At 40.6% G+C, this 17,262-nt stretch overlaps 1 long non-coding RNA gene across 4 annotated transcripts in view; it reads right to left on the reverse strand.

The window, feature by feature from the left end:
* Positions 1-9,319, reverse strand: part of LOC130170718 (uncharacterized) — an 86,860-nt gene extending 77,541 nt beyond the window's left edge. For 2 of the 4 annotated variants that reach the window (XR_008828034.1, XR_008828035.1), the window contains exon 1: positions 8,594-9,319. This is a non-coding gene — a long non-coding RNA (uncharacterized LOC130170718). The remainder of the gene's footprint in view (positions 1-8,593) is intronic. The other 2 variants (XR_008828033.1, XR_008828032.1) reach the window with 2 other exon arrangements.
* Between the last annotated feature and the right edge of the window lie 7,943 nt (positions 9,320-17,262).

Consider the following 17,262-nt stretch of genomic DNA (forward strand, 5'->3'; position numbering starts at 1 on the left):
GAGGTAAAAAAACCAAAAACAATAATATGCACAAAATGCTCTGGTAAATTAGTTTTTTGATCAACTAATGTTTATCTGGCTCATTTAGAGGACAGCGGGGATGCAACTCAGATTTAAACATAGTAATTCACCCGTGTAATATTACTGACTCCTCTTCAAGACATGAAACACAGTCAGATTCATGTATAAAATAGTATATCGCTGCTAACTAGCAAAATATCTTAAAAACTAGTTTTCAATGAGATTGGATGGCGAGTTCAGGCATGAGCCAAGGAACAAGTGACTCCTGTTTGGTGCGGCTGTGCATCTAGGTTCACACACGGATCCAGGCAGTTTTAACAGCATGTCAAGCTTAACTTATTTCACATGTATCCCATGTTTTTTTTTATTATTATTATTTAAATTTTGATGCTGATTGGAATCCAGATTTTGTGTTTTTAAAATAAGAAATGGAGAAACCTGTCTGTACAGTATGTATAATCTCTCTCACTGCTTTCAGTTCTACACACTGGTTTTGTTTGCCTTATTATAATTATCAGATGGAGGATTGATTATCAGATGTGCTGTAGTTTACTGCCCGACTGACGCAGGATTTCTAAGGCCGATACCAATATCGATATTTCAGATTTTAGAAAAAACACATAATGATCTATCGGCCATTATTCATGTTATTTACACAACCTATAATATAAACTAACATTTTAGATAAAGTTCACTTAAACTTGTTTTATAACAACTGTAACAACAAGTTTTAAAATATATCATTGGCATCTGTAATTCAATATCTTGCCATTTATTAACCGACATATTTGCTTATACTGAACAATATGCACAATATGCAAAAAAAAAAATCATATTCCGATTATTTTGGCAGATATTTCGATTGCAATTTGAGTAGCAATTTCAATTGAAATGGAATTTATTTATGGTCTGTTGTGACACATTTTACTTTTATCAAAAATAATTGTAGCTCCTGCAGTTTGGACAATACACCGGATATTAATTAATTGTTCATCCCTAGCTGATCTACATGAGCCAATATCTACATGTACTGTCTGTCAGCCTGAAACCGGATGGCAAGTTTATTAGTTGTGCTCCGGTGTAGTTTACAATTTTTTACACCCCTACTGGTCGATATATGCTTAGCTGTATGTTTCCAGCATCACTAAAAACGGCACAAGTCATTTAACAGAATATGTGAATTCAACACTGTCGTTCAAATCAGTTCATATCACAAATATCAGGCGAGTTTATGGGGTGACAATGCATGATTTCAAAAAGGAACCATCAAAATAAAAGCTCAGAAAAAGTAAGACTATTGTTTAATATCATAATGATCAATAAAAACTGGAAAAAGAAAAAGACTCCAGATACCGATGTTGTGTTGTGTGGATTAACGTGTTGAGCCTGTGTGTTTCCTGTTCAGCAGCTGTTTTTGACAGAAATGTGTCACTCCCAGCACCTGCGGTGTGAGGGGCAACACATGTTGATGTGTTGTGTAGCTGAAGAAGTGTTAATGGAAAACCATGTTTACACAGCAGGGAACGTCAATAATGTCATGTACCAACACTACATTAAACACACACTTACAGTAATTAGTGCAAACTAGTTGATAGAGTATCTACATGGAAGAATTACCAACACAATAACTTTTATAATATTACTACTGAAATTCTGTTAAGATGTTGATGGAGTGCACATTTAGAAAGTGTCACACACACTTAGGCGTTGTTAACCTTCATGCAAATTCTCAAACTGATTTCGTAATAAATCCCATATTTCCGATCGTTGTTTGTTGGTGGCAGACTCCAAATCAGCTTTTCTATAAAATCCTCTCTGACAAAATGTGACAAACTATTGTTGTTCTTTGTCTCCATATCACTCTAATCCTCTTTCTCTCTCTCTCTCTCTCTCTCTGCCTCTCCATCCCTCCATCCGCACTCCCAAACCGCAGGGAAAGGCCTCAGTACTGACCGCCATGAACACACACACACGGCTCTGTAGGTCTTACTGGGAGGCTAAGCTGTATGGTCACATTTTACATATGTGTGTGTCCGTGTTAAATGGGGAGTTGGCCTGGGTGTCACTTGGTTTTGGCTGTTGGGAACTATATGTATGTCTGTGTACGTGTGTGTGTATGTGGCTACAGTAGATGGACTTGGCCGGACATAGGAGTGGGCTAGCCGGATTTGGCTATTCTGACTGTGTGTGTGTGTGTAACTTGTTGGCACATGCTCAGGTAGATTGGGGTTGCTGCATGCATACATGTGCATGCCTGCATCCGTGTGTGTGTGTGTGTATTTGGCCGTTGTTGGAGGTATGCTGCAGATCAGTTTAAGCCTTATAAACCTATTGTGCCATAAACCCATCCTCTCTCATCTCTTATAACCTCTTTGTCTGACTGTCTATCCATGCTTCTGCTAATATGCACATACACTGAGGTCTAATACGCTACTATACATCACTGCAGGCAGATCAGTGCTCTGCTTCTATGACCAGTTTTTATATAAAAATATCCTAAAATAAATAACAAACAAAACTTACTCACAGGCTTCTTCATTTTATTTAGCTTTTACTTTGGTTTCAGTGACGTTGGTTGATGAAATTGATTTCACGAAGCCGCAGCAACAAGCTCTGGGCTCAGTGACTGAGTGTTAAATGAAAAGAAGGAAAAGGTGGGTGGCTGCCTGACGTGCTGTTAAAGCGACACTTTAGATCGTCTCTGCGTTACTCATACCACTCTCACACACGAACCAAGTTTCGGACGCAGGGTATGAACCCTGTGTTCTTCTTGCCGTCATATGAGACGGCTGTCACGTGTTCATTACTGGTTGTCACCATTCACACAAGGCTCAGGACTGCATCTGTAGTTTAACACTGTGTGAAGAAACTACAGAATTAGTAGCAGAGGAGGAAATATAAATTTATTTGGTAAACGAAATGAACGAAGATATGTGGTTAATTCACGTATTTGACACTTTGATACTGAACATATCAGTGAAATAGTTTTGCACCAAAATATCCAATCTTGCAGTACAATATCCTTTTGTAGTGACTACAGCATTATTCAACTTTTTTTTTTATGGCACTGACAGCTCTTTGTTGAGATTAGGGAAAGATCGTGGTCTGGCTTGATAGAGAAAAAAGTTCACATGGCTTCAGACACAACATGTTTATTTACATTGTATCAAAATCACCATCTTTCCCTTACCTTAACCAAAGTGCTTTTGTTAGACGGATGGCGGATGTGAACCCTGGTCTCTGGTGTAACCATCCAACCTCAGCCACCTCCTAGCGTCTCTGCTTTGCTTCATACATTGAATAAACACGTTGCCTCTGAACATAGGATAATCCAACCAGCGATTAAGTTTCCTACAAAACGTATTTCCTGTTGAGTTTAGCTGTATAGAAACATCAATTTCCAACCAACGTCGTCAGTCTGCCGTTGGGTGCTGGGCAGGCGGCGTACAGTGGGGTTTTTGAGCTTGTTTGCTGAAAACAGCGACCTGCTGCGTCTGAAGATGATGCTGATGAAAATGTTGACATTAAGCACAATTTGGCCATAAAACCAAAACGATTAGATAAAAGACCCTAAAAAGCTCAGTAGAGGGGAGTGGAACAGCAGAGTCGGAGCCTATGGCATACACCTCGTCATTAGATCCATCATTATTGTTATTATTATTATATTAACACAATGATCATCCTTACCAAAGCTGGGCAGTGTCAGGCAAACTCAACTCTGCGCACAAATAATTTGGGACATGGATGTACATTTATTCTGACTCGGAGCTAAAGGGTTTACTCTAAGTCACTGTGCTGGGTATGTATGTTTCGTAATCACAGACAAATCTTGTTTTTCTCTCCATGTCAAGATTTTTAAGGTGAAGTTTTTAGGAACAAGAATCAGAACATAGCAGCAATAACATACCAAAACAATTAACAGGATCTTTCAATACTTAAGTCTAAAGCAAAACTGTAGAACAGCTAATAATTCAGTAATGGTTACTGCTTGATCACTGAGCTCTCAACACCATTGTCATTCAAACCTTTGTAACCAGATTACAACCTTGATCTCCAAAATTGTTTTTACTGCAACTTTAGCTTCATTAAAGTTTTTTTTCATTGGCGTAAACACAAAAGTGTCAGTAAGATATGTGTTTTATTCCCCCGACATCTCAGAAACGTCCCTGAGCTGCTGGTTGTTGTGAAGTCTCCTCGTCGATAAAATAATGCTGCGCTGATTAAAGCGGATTTAGAGCTTGTTGCATTTGATCAGAGTCCAGCTGATATCAGAATCGCAGACCAGCTAAGCTCTCGGAGCCAAATCCATAATAATACTCCTACACCACCCACAACAAAGAGACAGCCGATGCAAGTAAATAAATGGAGGAAGAAAATATCATTTGAAGACCCCTCACATCTGAGTGAAGTAATACCACCAAATATTTACTATTGAGGCTTTTGAAGAAAAGTGTTGTTTGTCCTTGATGGTGTGTCACAAAGATTAGTGTCACAAAGAGTTATGGATTTGTAAAATTATTTCATTTTTTATTGATCTCTTAACTGCGAGAAAAAAAGTCAACAAAGTGAAAAAAAGCTTTATGTTTCCGACTGAAAATACCACTACGATAACAAGATACAAGTTCGATCGTGTTTGCATATTTGTGTTTCAGGGTAGTGAGTTTATTAGCGGAGCTGCATCGTCAAAAGCAGTTTTTAAAACCTGTAAGCAGCACTTTTAGCTCCGCATTCAACTTCACTGTCAATATTTTCTCCCGTTACATTAACCCCAACAACAGCTGCACAGCAGGACCGGCGAAACACTAATGTGTAATGTCTTAATGTACAATAAAAGAGATGCAATCTCTAAAAGAAATGCGCACACACACACACACACACACACACACACACACACACACACACGCTCCTTTATCCGATCCACGTGTTTGCCTCTCTTCCTCTTAGAGACCAGAAAAGTTTTCTCCATCAGTCTCTTAAGTGTCTGGCCTTCAGCTATATTACCCTCTTTTCCTCCTCCCTCCACCTATCCCTCCATCACATCTTAATGTGTTTGATAAAACATCAGGCGTAGCGGGAAGGGCACAAGGCGGATGATGTGCTTTTTTGGCCAAAACAGGTCTCGGCTAAAGGACGAGGATAAAGAGCTGAGTCTGCTCTGTCTGTCTATCCAAGTCTGTCCGTCCACTTGCTGCATTAAGAAGCCGTCCAGCTTCTATTCAAAGCCAGCCACTCTCGTCGAACCTCTGCATCTCAGGGCTTTTGTCCCCCCTCAATCTCCCCATCCCACCACCGCAGCCACCCACCCCCATCTCTCAACCCGCCGCTGAGTGTCTGTAATGGCCCAGACGTGGAGGAAGGAGGGAGGGCGGGTGGGTGAGAGAAAATTAAGAAAGTGAGAGAAATGGAGGAATGGAGCGAGAAAAAGAGAGCAAGCGAGAGGAACTGGAGGGTGAAGGAGGGAAGGGACAAAAGGAGGAGAGAGGAAAGTGAAGGAGAGAGTGGTGGTGGAGGAGAGAGAGGAGACGCAGGAGCGCGATGCGTGGGGGGAAAAGGAGGCCGAGTCTTTAGGAGGAAGCCAGGCGGCACTAAGCGTCTCTGTCGCTGCCCAGTCAGGCCTGCCTTCCCCCTGGCCACGAAAAACTTCCCTCCCCCCCCCGCACCACATCCCGCCCTGACCACGCTGCACTCCTCTCCTGCCCTCCTCACTTCATCCAAGCATCACACACTCACACTTTCATTTGGATTTGCTATTCTTGTAGGGACTCTCCATTGGATTACTTTAAATCTATTGAGTCTTTCACTCCATTTACAGGCTTATGGTATGGTCACTACATGTCCCAGCGAGGCAAGTCATATGTTGCTATAATAGGACAAGTTATGTATGCATATGTAGGAATGTGAGTGGTTCTAGTATTTTTAATGAGAAAAGTCACAATATGAGATGTATTTTTTATGTATACATACGTATGTAGACATACATTAAAGTATCACTACTTTTTATGAAAGTACTACAGTTTTACATCCAGGAGGTTGAAGGGTTAAAGTCAAACTGTCTCATTTTAATTTACTTCAATTTACATTGTACAATTTGGGATTTGGCTCAAAACCCTTGAATTGCTTTACAGCACAAATCACTTGGAGTGTGGCGCCTTTCTTGTAGTGTCAATTACAAATGGAAAAATAATTTACAAAAAACCAAAAGCCAGCGAAGTAAGCTACAACGTCTTTGCTTCACAAGGTGACAGGTCATGAGAAATGCATGTTAATTTGCAGTTCAAATTAATTTTAACATCCTTAACAGTTATCTGTAACACAGACCAATTACACCAAGTTAATAGCAGTAAATGAACACATATATTGATGTTTAAAAATTCAATTTAAAAGACGAAGGAACAAAATCTTCCCTTCTTTATAAGTCATTTTCACTTTGGCACAAAATCTGCTTTGCTTTACAGCACAAACTCACAGGATGGTGCTGTTCTTCAAGTGTAAATGCATCTTAAGTTTGTCATCATTGAGAAACATCTTCCAAACTTTTCATCCTCTTCTGAACGAGAGCTGAAAGGTTGCAGCATCCTCTAAAGGGGCTCTGGATAAATGCAATTTTAATTTTTTAGAAACACTATCAGGGGTGTGAGGCTAACAATCATCTCCGCCATGGACTATATTGTATAAAATGTATCAAATAATTACAAGAAGGTAAATATATTAATTTGAAAATGACATATTGATGTCTCAGAAACATAAGTGAAGAAAATCACTATTTGCCTGTCACCAACTTGACTCTTCCTGTTTGGTCCTCGCACGCACGCACGCACGCACGCACGCACGCACGCACGCACACACACACGCACACACACACACACACACACACACACAGCCAGTGGCCTCAGGACTAATTGCTAGATTGGAGCAGATTTTCTAGTTCAGTTCAGGGCTGTAATTGTGAGGAGAGCAGGGAGGAATGACAGGGCTTCAAGCTGAGAGGACAAATCACCAGGGGCCGCCGATTAGACGGCACTGATGTTCACATGTCCGTGTGTGTGTGTGTGTGTGTGTGTATTGGGGGGTGAAGGGTTAAGCCAACCATCTCTCAATTCCAGGTTTCCGTGGCACTGACCCCAAACTGCCACACACATACACCATGTTGACCCCTATAGACCCCACGGTGCCTCACACTCACAAGCCAGTGAGAACCATGTCAGGAACTACTTGTGTTACACTCACTGCGAAAAGAGAAACCTCCCACTCCTCTATGAGTGTTTATCTCTCTGAAAGAAAACGAACAGTATGAAGAATCTGTAAAAGCCACACGATCATTTATATGTTCCCCTTGTGAAGATCACAAAAATGATGATATACATATATATATATGATAAATACATAACAGGTTTTTAAGTTGTTCCTAAACTTTTAAATGTTATAGCAGCTTAATGTTTGATAATTAAAGTTAAATCATTTTTAATTCCAACATAACTGCCATTTGTTGTACAGAGGAGGTGACAACACAACAGGTTTAGTTTTATCAATTCACCTTGTGTATAAGCTGATCAATGCACTTACACTTCTGAATTCTGCTTTTTAACATTATATGTCCCTTTGTGTTCGACATTGTAGGAAAGCTATGGACTGATCACTGGTATAAATCTTAGCATATTTCAATTCTTTCTGATATTTGTATGTTTAGATTGTTGTTGTTGTGTGTAAATGAATTTAAGTGACCGCAGGTCAATGAGTCAACACCTCATGGATCACCTAAGACTAAACATTTATTATGTGTAATTGGAGGACTTATTCTAAAGGTAAAGTCTGATATACAGTGGTGCAGTTATATATCATTTCCTGTTAGTGTTAATAAAATGATAAAGAGTAGCTGCAAACCTCTATTATAGTGTATAGTGTATGTTGTATGGAACTGGGATAAACTAATTGACTTTGTCTGTGACCTTAAACAAGACGTGTTCATCCTGGTCAGCTGTTGGCAGGATAATCGAGAAGTTTGCTCCACAATCTCTCTACATGGATAAAATGCAACACAGATAAAATTGTACCATGTCTCCAGGATGAACATGTGTCATCTGACAGCAGTGAACTTCAAAGACAGGATGAAAAACCTGTATTGACTCCATCCCATCTCTATCTTGCTCCCTCTCTCTCTCTCTCTCTCTCTCTCTCTCTCTCCTATCTGCAGCAGGAGCCTCATCAGACGCAGCAGGACAGGAAGGAGATGCAGAGAGGAACCACAGAGATGGCAACGCACACAGAGACAGAGAGCTCACTCTAAGCTGCACTACAGGCATTTCGCTACTAAATGCATCTGCATGAAAAAAGCAGCACAGCCAGGAAGGCCCACATGGAAACACTTCTGTTATTCCTCACAAACATCCCACATCTGCACTCACACCTGGATTCTTTCCTGCGATAGTTTGCTTCAACAAGGATGAAGGACAGAACGAGAAAAAGAAAGGATGAGAAAACAGCCAATCGAACTGTTCTCTGTCACTCAGTCAGTCACTCAGTAACCCGGTCACACAGTCAGTCAATCATGCAGCCGATCTTTCAGTCAGCTTACCTTGCAGTGATGTCATGGTTGTCATTATGACAAGGCCTGCAGTCCTGTTGTCTGATTGGACGTTACCCGCTGTCCAAACCAGCATTACATCCATGGCAGGAAAAGGATAACAGACTCCTACAGCTGCAATAATGATTTTCTGAGCTTTTCCTGCTTCTGTTTTGCTCTCTGATCGTCTTGCTACCTGTCTCTGTCTCTCTCCAGCCCCTGTTACATCTAGTTTCTATACCTTAACTGTGTTTAGACTTTTTCTTCAGTTTAAATTCTGTCCTTTCCTACACTCAACCCGCATTTCTACGCAGGAATAGTAATATATGTCTGTCTATTTCAACCCTGGTCTCAGTTGATTCTTTCTCCCAGTTCCCAGTTTTCCCTCCCTGTCACCTTTTCTTCCCTGCCTCTCCCTGGCCTTCTCTTCCTCTATCTTCTTCATCCCTCCTTCAGCCCAGTATTCCTCTCCCATGCTATGGCATCTTCATCACGGCCTCCGCTCAGCCTTCATCTCCCTCACCTTTCTCGGGTTCCCGTGTCCACCCCGCCATCCCACCTTCACACGTTTTTCCCTGCCAGCCTCCCCAGGCCCGGCATCCCCCTAACCCCCCGGCCTCGGAGCCGCTACCCAGTCCCCGGCTCTCCCTCTCCCTCTCCCTGCCTCTCCTCCAGCCTGCCTTTCCCTCTACTCTGCCTCCTTCAGCCCCAGCCTTCTGCTCAGTGTTCAAGGGGAGAGCCAGCTAGGAATGCTGTGGCTCTAGACGTTTTGTCCAAGCCCTAGGTCTCTTTCACTGAGGCAAGATTAGTTCATACAAAAACTCAACAATACACCACTGAAAGCCATTGTTGATATTCAACATTTTTCACATAGCGGAGCAGAATAGACAATGCGGCAGCCGGGAAAGCCCGAAGCGGACTAGCAGGGTTGATGGCTGATGGTATCTCAGCCGAGCGAGGGCCTTAATCCCTTTTATACACACACACACTCACACAAGTACACACGCTCTCAAGAGCCTGGAGACAACAAAATCAATACTGCGCTCTCTCTCTCTGTGTCTGTGTGTGGATGAGTGGGTGGGTGAGTGTGATAGGGAGAAAAAAGAGAATAGTACTGTTTGTACCTCTGTTTGTGTGTTTGTGTGTGTGTGTGTGTGTGTGTGTGTGTGTGTGTGTGTGTGGGGGGGGGGGGCACATAAGCATTCTTGGATCTTTGTGTATAAATGATATCTCAAGGTTTTCTATCACAGGGGCTGATTAAATCAACTTTTCAAATGAGCTGCAAAACAAAAAATCACGAATGGTGAAATTATGAATTTCAGCTCTTATGAAAAACAAACATGTAATAGTCTAAAGGATGAAGGATCAAGTCCAGATTATTAAAATAACCTCTGAGTCCTAACCCTAACAGAGGGTCATAGCATGTTAACATTTCACAAAACAGCAAAAAGTTTACAAAAACTAACAAAATGACTGTTAAAGTTTTAGTTTAGTTTAGTTAAATGATAACGCAGCCGACTGTACTGAGCCTCTTTTTATTTATTTTGTTTTGTTTATTTGGAGTCCCGAAAGTGATGAAAGATGATCATTATTGCACAAGATGGTCAATGTCTTGCACATAAAACTGATTGTGATTTAAATTTCTGGCCAAATCTCTCTAATCACAATTTATGCTTTGGTTTAAGTTTTTTTTTTATTATGTTGTAAATGTACTTAAGCAAAGAGCTTAATTCATCAGATTTAACTCAAATTTTTGGTCAGCTTTGCGCAATTGATCAAAAACACTCAAAGACAAATAAGCAACATGTTAAGTGAAAGTTAAAACTGTGAAAACATATTCAATTACCAATAAATATCATGTATTCAGAACATTACTGGAGTAAAGCTACAGGGGTATTACCCGCAACATATGGTTCAAGTATCAAATATTAAAATATTACACAGCAGAACAGCCCGTTAGAGTTATATTGTCATATATCATATAATTGTGTTAGTACTACTGGTGTATAGACATGTAAGAGGCATTTTAACTACTTTATATACTGTTGAGCAAAGTGATCACATGTTTTGTGTGTAAAATGTCATTCTGCTAAGTAACTATCATCTGTAGCTTTCAAATAAATATAGTGGAGTAAATAGTATTTTCCCCTGAAAAGAAGTGGAGCACAAGTACAAGTACCCAAGTAAATGTACTTAGTTACTTTACACCACTATATTTGGCTGCCACAGTCAGTATCACAGTCCAGAGTGAAAATCAGGGCTTCACTCTAACAGTCTAAAATCACAAAGCACCTTAGAAATGATATACTGTAAGACTAAAAATCAGTTGAAATCTGCGATACCTCAACTCAGCTACTATTATCATGAAGGATTTTTTCCAACAGTAGTGTACACTATAATCTTCTATAAAATGAGTCAGCTTTAGAAAATGTACCTTGGCACTGGAACGTGCTGCAGAATCTAAACTGCGTTCCTGGCAGATTGCTAAGGAAGCAACCAAATGACAAATGAACTGATGGGAGAGGGAAAAAATATAATTTTAAATAAACTGCTTCCTAATTTTCAGTCACAGGGACAGAGCAGGATTGTGAAACTGGGCCTGGAATGAGTCTGCAGCAGCCTTTATGATTACAGCTGGTTAATGTAATGAACACCATGTCATGTAAAACTCATAAATCATGTCACGCCGGCGGAAACATTTCATAAAACATGATTAAAAGTGTCGTGTAACATTGAGAGCGACGGTGTCAGAGTGAGACATGTTAATTGTGCACTAATGATATGTAATGAATGTCATCAGCCCCGAGGCTTCGGCTAACGAGCTAAATGAACTGGCACTAATGGGCCTGTTAGCTTATCTTAGCGCTAACATTAGCTAGCATAATAAAGGGTTCGTCCTCTGCCAACGTTTCTAGAAGTGTCATTTTACAATGAGACACTTCTTTTAAAATGCTTTTTGACAACAACAATAAGTAGAAAACAAAGACTCAGAAGGCTTCTTGTCCCACCGACAGCTAATCATGGAGACAGATAAACACACTTATTTTTACGCTTTCTCATAACACTTTGCCCCAAATAAATCTTCCTCCTGCCCTCCACCTGGACTCCAGATCCTGATCCAGATCCAGCTGCCGGGCTTTCCCAGGACCCCCCAAGTCCGCTAGGTAGCAGAGAAGAAGAAGAAGAAGAGGAGGGAGGGAGGGAGCAGGGGCCCTCTCTTTCTCTCTCTATCTTTTTTTTTTCTTCCAATTGACCAATTGACAGCTGATTGATGGCTATCTCCTCAGCCCGACAAAGAGCAGCATTAGCATAACTAAAGCAATGTACAGTAGAGTGGGGCAAACAGTAAATTACATGTTACCCCCCCCCAACTCTTCTCTCTCTCTCCCTCTCTCTCTCTCCTCCTCTCACTCCCTCATTCAGACAAACACTACGGCAGGCAAACAAAACAAAACAAAGTATGCTTTTTGTCCCCCATGTGAGCCCTTAAACAGTACAGCTTGACAGCTTCTTTAGAGGGAGACACACAAAAGGCCTGACAGAGAGAGAGAGAGAGAGAGAGAGAGAGAGAGAGAGAGAGAGAGAGAGAGAGAGAGAGAGAGAGAGAGAGAGAGAGAGAGAGAGAGAGAGGTAGAGAGATGGAAAACGCACACACAGTATCATTTGAACAAGATACTGACCTTGAGGAGGGTTTCTGTGGTGTGGTTTAGGGATGGCTCTGTTGTGCATTTGTGTGTGTGTGTGTGTGTGTGTGTGTGTGTGTGTGTGTGTTGGGGACAACAGGGATCACAGAGGAACAGCGAACACATGAGGGGTGTATAGAGGAAAAGATGATAAATATTAAAGGATACTGTCAATGAAGAACCCTGTTCTTCATTTTCTCACTAGAGAAACCAAGGCTGACAAAGAGCAGATCAGCTGATCAGTCATGTCAAAGTCGGACCCTTGCATCGTCAACTTCGCACCGTCTCCTTCAATTGTATTTCCTACGCCTTCAAGAGGGTTTTGTCACGTGAACAAAGTGAAAATTGATGGCAGACTACACACTGGACCACGACCACTTCATAGCATATCGTATTTCCTGAGTGTGTCCACGCTTTGCATCCATCGCCTTCCTACACGGGACGAAACTAGCCTCACACCCGTCTGTCAGGTCGAGCCGTCACTGCTCTGATATCGTGTAGTCTGACCTCAGCTTTAATCATGGATGCAGTTATGTTGCCCTGTTGTTTTTTCAAATGAATAAAACCTGATGATAAGCACACAGGTTTTAATCTAAAGATTTAAAGCTGTGAATAAGCATGAACATCAGCTCCAGATAAAATAACAAAAACTTTTAACATATTAACTTGTTTTATATTTGATATCACCTCTATTTTATAGTATATATATTTTTTTGTTGCTTTTCCTGGAGCCATTTGCACTGATGTCTATCTACTATACTTTATCACCTTTCAATATTTCTTGATGGATGGAAGGGTGTATGGACAGAGTTGGGACCTCATACTGGCCTCGTCTCCTCTCTCCCTCTGTCTTTTCCTGTCTCTCCCCCGCTCAGGCCGGCAATCTGTTCTCTAATTGTTCATTCATGGTGTGAATCTTTAAATAGGAGGCCCTAGCCTGGCGCTAAGATAATGAATCGCTCTGTGTCGTTAGCTAGCGAGGCTAAATTACCGCTTGGTGCAGAGTTACCATGGAAATAGGCCACAATGAGAGTGATTAGTCTTGTGTCTTTTACACACCGAGACACTTTGCGGTTCAGCAGGAAACACTGAAACCCTCCTTCCTCTCCTCTCTCTGCCTCTGTATCTATAGAAAACAGTATTTTCAGAGTCAGCCACTTTAATAGCACGGAGAGCGTGCTCAGGTTGCCTCTTGGAATTAATGAACATTAGCACAAACTGTACAAAAGTGCAACAGTGTTTATGAATATTTGCAACAAGATGTTTTTTTTTTTCAGCTGTTGTCCATTTGACTGGTTTTTATCTTCTCCTTATCTGATTGGTCAGGGACGCCTCTCAAATACACATCAGATAAGGAGATAGTTGAGGCTTTATATAAAGATATCAGTTTCATCTTCAATTTTGTTTTGTTTGCTGTGTCAACAGACACTTTCAGATGCTTCTTTCTTGCCATGAGTTTCTATGACAACCTTTTTCAATTACCAAGTCACAGTGTCGGATCCTTTGTTGCAGGTTTTCCTTTTCCTTTACTGAGGCAAGGAGTTCTACTAGATAAAAGTGTCTTTTGTGGAGATATGTCGCAGCCAAATGTGATATTTATTTAGATTTTGTATTCTATACTTTATAACATTACTGTGCTATGTGAGCCTTTTTTTTTTTATGTGTTTTCGTTGTATATTTGTTCCTTTTTCCTCTGATTCTTGTTTGTTCCTTTCCTTCACGTCTCTTCTGCTCTTTTCCTCTGTTGCTCAACATACATCTCTGTGCAGGTGTGTTTCTGTAAATGTATGTGTGTGTTTGTGTGTGTACTTGCTCATCCACATGTGAGGATCCTCATGGTGAGTGTGAGTGGCATGCTGCTGACACACAACAGGAGAGTATTCTGCCCACTTCCTATCTGCCTCTCTCCCAAACATGGGAGAGGAGAGGAGAGGAGAGGAGAGGAGAGGAGAGGAGAGGAGAGGAGAGGAGAGGAGAGGAGAGGAGATCTGTCTCAGTGTGAGATTGCCAGTCAATGTGAACATCAGTAATAGAGACCCTGCTACAGCCATCATTACCTGGCCTGCTGCTGGCCCCCGGTTGGTGTGCAGGCATGTTTTAAAATATCTTGAAATATATCAGTGACTCAAGGCTGCACTGCAAAAGTTTTTTCTTTATCCCATTGAAAGTACCGATTCATTTATTGACATGCTGCAGTCGAAGTCAAACAGATGCTGGTGTTTTATAGGAAAATGTGATGATGTTCTGTGGCAACGTTTGTTAGATTGAGGAACATTTGACAACATGACAGGGAGGTAAATTATGTTCCTTTCAAACGTATTTGCTGTTGTAATTAGTAGTTTATAGTTGTAATGTCTACGTCACAAACCTTTTGTTTTTTTAATAAAGTAAGCACAGATTTGCTCAGTTAGCCAGTGAATTATGAGATTTCAGTCAAACTGGGTTGTTTGCTGAGAAAAAGTTTGATGCGATGCATTTCACAATTTTAGTTCTCACAGCAGAACTCTAAAGCTGCTCTAGAGAACTCTGCTGCCTTTAACTAGTGTTTTCACTACTGTGTCTTCATCCGCGTTAAAATGAAAAAAAAAAAGGGGCCAGTGCCTATAGTATATTGTGAACTGTAAATGCTTCAGATAGATTAAGTGCATTCATTTTGATATAATTAACATAATACAAAAGCAGGCTCATAGTTGAATTTAGTGGCTAAAAATCAAGGTGATGCAGGAACTTTTTCACTCACAAAGCAGTTTACACATGCAGTCTTTAGATGACCTTCCTCTCTACAATAGAAGGGGTGTAAATATATGCACACCACATGCAAGTGCAAGGCTATAAAAAAAAAACACATTGACTCAAAAGAGCCACAAAACATTTCATTTTTGAATCGTTTTTTTTTTTTGGCTTGGTGTCAGCGTGCAGGCATCACTTTATTTGCTGATGCTTCCTCTGTACAATCTCATGCCTGCACAAATAAAAACATGTCACTTGCGTGGTCATGTGAAGAGTGAGATGGCCTTCAGTTTATTGGGAATACTATAAACGGTGAAAGTGGAGTATTTATATTATGATGGACATTTAGCGATCTATTAAAATAAAGAACTTTCTATCAATCTACGGGGTCATCGAGTGCAAACATGCAAAGATACAAATATCATTTTGAAAACTCATTAAGCTTGTGTTCGAGCAACATGTGTCCACGTTTTGAAAGAGAAACAGTAGTCATCAAAATCTCAGCTGAGTCTGTTAAGGTCTTCTGTTTCCGGATTTTGGATAAGCTGATAAAGTCCACTTTCCTCTGCTGTTTCACTGGCTCAGACCGTCACACTCAAACATATATGTAACACGTGTGTGTGTGTCTCAGACAAACTTTCCTCCACATACATGAGTTTTATTTCGCAAACTTTTCAAGTTTCTTTTTCTTTTTTTCCCTTACTGCCAATTTTATTCAATTAAGGCAGTTCCTGGTTATTGTCTGTTGCTTTCTAACAATCTATTAGCCACCAAGGCTCCAGTTAATGCTCTTAACACACATTACTAGCAGTAATCCTCATCTCCAAGCTAAAGCCGTTGTGTCTGGACAAGTGAGTGGGACTGTCGCAGTGACAGCAGGTGCTAAAGCCTCCGCTAACTCTGACTAACACCGCCTGAGCTCCATAAGACAGGAAATGCTGGGAGGGATACTTACCTACTTACAGATTTACGTACACACATGCATCACACACACTCACTGACTCACTCTCTCTCTTTCTGTCTGTCTCACACACATGCACACAAAGGGCGGAGACTTAAAACAAAAGACGCCGTGCTGAATGGAGGAGATGATCGTTGGGTCACATCTACATGACAGTGATGCACTGCAGGAAAACAACAGGCCTTCCTAAACCCCTGGAAAGGCTCCTGTTAGCCCTCAGGCCAGTATCCTCACAGTGTGTGTGCGTTAGTTAAAGAATAACACATTTAAAATTCTAACTACCTTCACTGTTAAGATTAACGCTGCATTAATCACAGATTTTAGCACCTGGTAAAACTTTAACATCTGTTAAAAAGGTGGTATTGACTGCTTACAGCTGTTAAACCTCTCATGTCAAAACAAGGCATGTAAACTTCCCAGAGTCCACTGTGACATCTTGAACTGTCTTGTTATGTTCTACCAACAGACCAAAACCAAAAAAATATTCAGTTTGCAAAGATATGAAACAGAGAAAGTCAGGAAATCATGGCAGACAACAGATAATATTTTGCATCCTTTTACTATTTCTGCTTGAAAAATGACTCGAGGAAGAGACGATGAATCAATTATCAAAACTGTTTATTTTTTTGAAAATTGACTTAACTTAATTGCCTAATCCTTTCAGCTCTAGTTTTAGCTATCTAATCGGTCACTTTACTTTCTGAGTAAATATGCGTTAGATTTTGTTTTAAACAAAGTTGTTGGAGGGAGGAACGTCTGCTTTTAGTTTCAGTTAAACAAGCCTGCTAGTCCCTGATTGTCTCTGCATTGTTCTAAAAAAACTCCTCACAGTCGCAACATAAGAATAAAACCCAGTTGTTAAAAACTCTAGTTATGTCAATTAGAGTGCTCCCACTGTATTGATTTGCTCTGTCAGAAATGGTGGAAAAGGTGAAATTATCTGAGTTTGGAACAAAAAAGTCAAATGATAACCTGTCAACATGACAGGGAAATCCGTGTGACAGTAATACAGAGAGAGCTGAGCCAAAAGACGCAAGAGAGGAAACTTCACCAAAGCTTTAGAGGAGAAAAAAAAAGGTAAATATAATTCTGCTAACCCTGTCTGACACAAATCTTCATCACGAGAAAACAGCTAATAAATTTTAGTTAAGGTTAAGGAAAGATTGTCTTCTTGAAAAAAGTCAGACAGACATAAAGCACTGTATTTAGGCTTGCAGCGATTACCCAATCACACACACACATCTCTCTGTTTTGAAACAGATTTTTGTGAAGAGTGAAGTGGTCACTTTACATACCGTTTCCCTATG

Source organism: Seriola aureovittata, chromosome 6, assembly GCF_021018895.1.
Source record: "Seriola aureovittata isolate HTS-2021-v1 ecotype China chromosome 6, ASM2101889v1, whole genome shotgun sequence".
Classification (NCBI taxonomy): Eukaryota; Metazoa; Chordata; class Actinopteri; order Carangiformes; family Carangidae; genus Seriola; species Seriola aureovittata.